Source organism: Urocitellus parryii, chromosome 11, assembly GCF_045843805.1.
Source record: "Urocitellus parryii isolate mUroPar1 chromosome 11, mUroPar1.hap1, whole genome shotgun sequence".
NCBI lineage: Eukaryota > Metazoa > Chordata > Mammalia > Rodentia > Sciuridae > Urocitellus > Urocitellus parryii.
Genome location: NC_135541.1, coordinates 23,671,109 through 23,676,764, shown reverse-complemented (window position 1 = coordinate 23,676,764; position 5,656 = coordinate 23,671,109).

The following is a 5,656-nucleotide window of genomic DNA, read 5'->3' as shown; positions in this document are numbered from 1 at the left end:
CAATTCTTTCTCAGTTTTTCTTTGTTTTGCATTTTGACATTTTTGAAAAGTACCAAGCAGTCACCTTGTGGAAGGACTGATGCTTTCTGGGACTAGATTCAGATTATTCAATTATGGTATGGATACTACATAAGTCATTCTGTGCCCTCAGCGCATCACATCATGAGGCATTGATGTCGCTTTGCCCCACCAGTGGTAAAGTTCGCTTTGATCACTTGTTCAAGATTTGCTCTACTAGGTTTCCCCACTACAGAGGGGCTTTCCCCTTTGTATTTAGTAAAAGATCTGTGGAAGGTCCTCTGATCTGGGGCCCCAGTGAAGCTTTACCACCCCCCTGATTTTTTTATATCTGTTAATGTTTCTCTGAATCAATTTTGCAAAATGTTAGGCTTCTTATCTATCATTTCACCTCTGTTTTAGTTTTACTATAAGGAGAACTTTTCCCCTCTCCCTCACTTTCTGCCCTTGATTGTTTGCTTTATATTAGAATGAACTAATGAATTTTTTTAACTCACTGAGTCAAATCTTAATGTTAGATTATCCCTAATTCAGTAAGTGGGAGCTCTTTTAGATTAATTCCTGTGACTTTTTGTTGTTGTTGTTGTTGTTGTACTGAAAGACTGGATATACCAATGGACAATGGACGAGCCATATATAAAACTAGAACTGTAGCTCTTAATCTGCAGCAACCAACCCAGGAAGCCAACTCTATATCCACCAAAAACAGCCCAGGGAGCTGGTCTACTCTCTGTAAGTCAGACTTAAGGAAGTCTGACATCTATCTCTAACAACTAATACAAGAAGTCAAACAATAAATCAGCCCCCAAATGGCCAGAACTTGATCGATCACTGGCAACTTTCCTAATTTTTGTTCTTGATTCGAGTTTAAGATCAACCAGACAAAGCCAAATACACTCTCCCCTAACCCATCAAGTGGGACGCCCTGTTTCTACTTAGCCTACCTTCAGCTTCCCCACACAGTGGCCTCCAATCGGTGCATAGCCAAAGGCTTTCCTTCCTTCTGCTATAGAACTTCCCCACCCCTCTACTTGGCTTTGAGTGTCAACCAAAACAAGTGAAGATGATTCATGTTTTTGTTTTAGTAACCTCAGAATGAAGAGCCTTCATGTGTTCTCCTTTGAGTGGTCTTTGTGTGTTGCCACAGTACGCCTGCCATTTTGTTTACTGAGCACTTCCTAATTCACTGGCACAAGAAGCTCCACGCTCTGCTTGCACTCTCCCTGCCCCCACCCTGGAATCAGCCTTTTCCCTATGGAACCCATGTTCCTCTTTGTGGGAACTCAGGTTTAGGAACAAGATCTTGGACATAGTTGTTGCTCATTGTAACTGGGGCCATTGTCTCCTTTTAAGGACTTCTCTGGAGGACTGTGACACTATACTCCTTAGGTTTTCCTCCTACTTTATTCTTCGTACTCTTTGCTCTTGTCCTTCTTTTAGCAAGTCTCAGTCTTGAGTCTTCTCCTCTTCTCTAGGACAAGATAATAAATTCAATATTTTTTAAGAAGTTTTACTGAGCACCTACGGTACAGCTGAAATGCATTAGATTAGATGACTGAAATCCTGGGTTTCGGCTCTAGTGTTGCTGACTAATTATCTGGCCCAGGGCAAGTCTCTTGAGCAAAAACTTTACTTCTTCATATGAAAAAGAGAAACAATAAACGAAATAATGTAAGAAAAAAAGTACTTGATAAACAGCTAAGAGCTGCAAATAATAGTCATGGGACTCAAGGGTGCTAAACTGTTCCCATCTTGTACATATTTTTCTAGGATCAAATGCGTTAATACTTCCAGAGGGTTCTAGAGAGTGCGCGCATGTAGCAAGTTCCAATACATTTTTTTTTATTGTCATTATTAACAATAATATTTTTACAACTGGTGATTTAGCTCATTTCCACCTTTTTTTCTCTGAGAAGTAGAAAGCCTAATCTTTCCAGTTCAAAGCCAACCCTGTAACTCCAGATTGGAGTAAAGTGGACTTCAGATTCTTTCCTTCTCCTTTCCCATTCTTCCATGATCTTGGTTGGGGAGACAGAAGTGTGAATATGGGCAGAGGGTGAGTCTTGCTTGCTAGCCCCCATTGTGAGGGGCTCCTCCCTTCTTTCCCTCTGCTCTCTGATGACATCTTTCAACCCCAGTGCACACCCCACTCCATTCTGCGACAGATGGTGACCTCAGGCATCAAGGTGTCCCAGATCACTCCCCCTCCTGTTGTTTTTCATGTGGATCGTCCAACCCTCTCTTCTTAGGGCTACCGAAGCTTTGGTCTAATCACCTCTCACCATGCTGAAAAGTACAGAACTCTGTGGTGCAGGTAGGGAGTCCATCTTCCCAGGCATTTCACAGCACCCATTGCTGCTCCACCTCCCAGGTCATGTGGCACCTCCCCTCCCCTCAGAGTCTTGCTGTCTCCTCACCTACACTTTGGGGAGGCAGGTGATCCTTCCCCTCTTCTCTGAGACTCCACTCCACCTTCTACTCACAACTAATCTGACTTCTCTGTCAGTTCCCTGTGATTCCAACTGCACACCCACCCCTACCAAGAACACAGTCCAAATAGATGGGAGAGTTCAGCCTCTTCTCAGAGACCAGCATCTAAGCTCCAGACACATCCCCTCCTACTCTCTGTCTTCCCATCTGAGCCATCTATTTTGGGGAAGGAAAATATACTTATATCATCATGTATTCTTCCCTACTCTATGGTTTGGGGTTTAAAAATCTATGCTTCCTGATGATCAGAACCAAACTTTTAGAATAAAAACAAAATCAACAAGTAAACCTACATCCACCTTTTTTTCTTCAAACTCTACTTTTAGGTTGAAAACTTTGTTTTTAACACTTTTCTTTCCTTGTAGTTTTACTTATACCTACTTAGAAGCCCACAAGCTGGAAAATGGACTCTTTGCGCCAAGCTCTACCCTCTGAGGACAGCTGCATTAATGGTGAGAAAAACAGTAATGGATACACAAAAGCATGGGAAAATGGAACCACCGTTTCAGAATATTCCACTGTACCATAAACACAATAGCATTTTGGGGGGAAAACAATAGCTATTATTCTGGGACCACAGTTTTGATGTCTCCGCTTTGTCAGTTGGATCCAATCTATATCATCCTCTATCAACTAGTATCAACCTAATCAACCTATATCAGTTTTGATTCCCTCTAAGTAAACTCCCTGATTCTTAACCACCTGAGATGGGGGTAGAGAGGATGCCCTTAACACCACACCGGAAACAGGCCTGCCTGCAATGTTTGATTGTGAAGGGATGCAAGTACCCATTTTTAGAGCAGAGACCACCCAATGTGGACGGAACTTGGACCAAAGAATGAGCTTGGTCAACTAGCAAAGCCTTCCTGGAGGTGAGTTTCAAGACAGAGCTTAAAATATGTAGATGTAGGTGGGCCAAGAGAAAGGGGACAGAGATAGTATGTGCATGCAGCAGGCACTTAGGAGCAGAACTGCAGATGTGTTAGACTGCCCAGTGCTGACAGGCTGAGGATCATCCTTGATGAAGACCTTGAAGGATGAGCAACATCATTCAGGATCTGGGCAGCAGCATCAGGGATAGCTAGTATGTTTGGCAATGCAGAATATCTAAGGACTTCTTTAGGAACTCTGGTTCCCACACATCAACTAAGGATTGGGGCTTGTTTTAGTCATAGATTTTAGAGCAAGGAACTGTCTGATTTTATAAGCTAATTATGCTAGGGACCACCATGAAACCAAGTGTCCCAAAGATCAGTCTATCTGTGGGTCTTAGCTAAGGCAGCTGTATTAGACAACTTTCTGTTACTGAAACAAAACATTTGAGATGGTCAACTTGAAAAGAGGAAAGGTTTGTTTGCGCTCACAGTTTCGGAGATATCAGTTCATGCTTGATTTGTCCCAGCGCTTTTGTCAGCACATGGTGGCAGAGTGGGTCATAGAGCACTGAAGTTCAATTCATGGAAGCTGGGAAGGAGAGGAAGAGCAACATCCCCTTCAAGGGCACGACCCAATGACCTAACTTCCTTCCACGAGGCTCCACCTCTTACAGGCTCCACAAACTTCCAAGAGCACCACAGACTGAGCACCAAATCTCCAATGCATGGGACTGTTGGGGACATTTAAGATCCAAATGAAAGAAGCAGGGTTAAGCCTTTGCTAGCCAAGTGCTTTGGCCTGGTTCAGGATCACCTTCGCTTCTCCCCTAGACTCCTCAGCTTCTTAGTTGGGCCTAGGCTTTATCCTACATGAACTGATATGAGCTGACTTCTGTTTAAAAACCTTCCATGATTTCCATTTCCCCATGAATGAACTCCAGAGGCTCTCTCTGCTCTATGAACCCCACTTGTCCGGCCCCTTCTAATGGTGCCTGGTTCAGCTCAGTTCACCTGGTTCTTTGAAAGGCAAAGCTCTTCCACCCTGCTCCAGGCTCTCTGGATTTTTTGCTCCCCTAGTATCACTTATACTAGGAATTCCTCTGTCTGTAACTCTCTTCCTCCAGGTCTAAAATCTCTGGCTCTTTCTCACCCTCCAGACCCCAGATCAACATTCATTCCTTTTTCTCACCACCTCTACCTCCCTCCTTCTCTTTTCCCGTGACCTACACCACCTCTTCATCATGGTGTATTTATACTATCTCCATCTGATTGCCTCTATTTGTTGATATGCTTATTCCCTATCTCCCCCACTAGAAGGTAGCTCCCTCCAGAGGTCTTGCTGCTTTGCTCATTGTTTCACCCTTAACATTTGGAGTAGTTCTTGGCATAGAAGAGGGGCTCAATAATACTTATTGAATGTTTGATAAATTCCAAGCCAATCCAATCCACTCCACTCTGTTGGTCCAAGATAACAAGGCAAAGCTCCCCTCCACATTCCCGCCATCCCTGCAGCATCAAAGATCATGGAGACAAAGGATGTTTCACTATGCATAGTGTAATCCAGTGGTTTTCCAATTGGTTATATAACTGTGGAAGTTGTTTTTGATTTTTTATTTCAAATAAAATCTTACACAAAGGGTAATTTGTAAAAACAATAAAAAGAGAGCTGCTAATGACAGCCAGGTTTCTCACTATTAGAGAAAGCTTACAAACAAGCTAGGGAGGAAGGCTGGAATGAACCCTGTGGTGTTGGATTAAACTTAGAAATATCAGCATGAACTCACCTTTGCTTATTTGCTTATATAAAAAATGAATATCACTATGTGAGTATCCATGGGTTTGTGCATACACATACATGTATTCCATAGCTCTGTCCCTTGAATGGACCTAGAAGCAGCAATGCTTCCTCAGTAGAGAGCACACTGAGTACCCAAATCTTGGTTTCTGAATGCCATTCTCCAATAAAAAGAACTAGGGCTCCTTGGAGAAATGGCTGACTCTAGGGCTGGGGACGGGGGCACGGAGAGAGACAAGATGAGCCTGAGGCATCTCATAGTCACAGAGAGTGAAGAAGTGCTGAGAGAGAGAAAAACCGAGACAAAGATAGAGAGTCCCAAAGAGAATCTGAAAAGTAATAAGACCACACCAAAAAGGCAGGAGCCAAAGTTACAAAAATAATAGATGGTCATCTAAAATAGAATTTTGCTAGTCCATACTGATATAAATAAATATCGAGCAAATAAATGGGGGAAGAGGCAAATTTCCAGTACCAA